Genomic DNA, 565 nt, shown 5'->3' with positions numbered 1-565 from the left:
AAGGTCACAGGTCTCGGCGGGGTCACGGGGTTCGGGGCCCTCACCCTCCTCACACGAAGGCCTGGGCCCCCCCTCCAGTTCCGCCCATTCCTGGACAGCGGGGACACGAAATTGAGGGGGGGTCCCCCGCGGTGTCTGTGTGTGGGGGGACCCTTCCGGGGCCCCCCCCCCCCCCCCCCCCCCCCGCCCCCCCATACCCGCAACATCCGCAGCAATTCGCGGCCGTCCGCCCTCCTCCAGGCCCGGATCTCCCACCCCATCACGCAGTTCAGTCCTCCCCCCGTCCCACAATGCACCGCGGCGGGAGGCGCTCCGCCCTCAGCCGGCCCTTCGTCTTTATGGTGTGTGACTTCACCGAGGGGGGGGGGGGGAGGAAGAGGGCTGTTGCCATGGTTACGGCGGCGCGCGATTGGTTGCCATGGCGACCGGAAGCTTCCCATAGTGATGCGCTTTTAGGATTTCCCCATTGAGGTATTGGGAACCATTTCCGTTCCCTTTTAGGATCCCCCATTGGGTTTGGGGTCCCCATTTTGGTTCCCTTTTACGATCCCCATTGGGGTTGGGG

This window comes from Lagopus leucura, unplaced genomic scaffold (assembly GCF_019238085.1).
Source record: "Lagopus leucura isolate 7727_CA_CO unplaced genomic scaffold, USGS_WTPT01 35027-0_obj-0_obj, whole genome shotgun sequence".
Classification (NCBI taxonomy): Eukaryota; Metazoa; Chordata; class Aves; order Galliformes; family Phasianidae; genus Lagopus; species Lagopus leucura.
Note: the sequence above shows the minus strand (reverse complement) of the source record.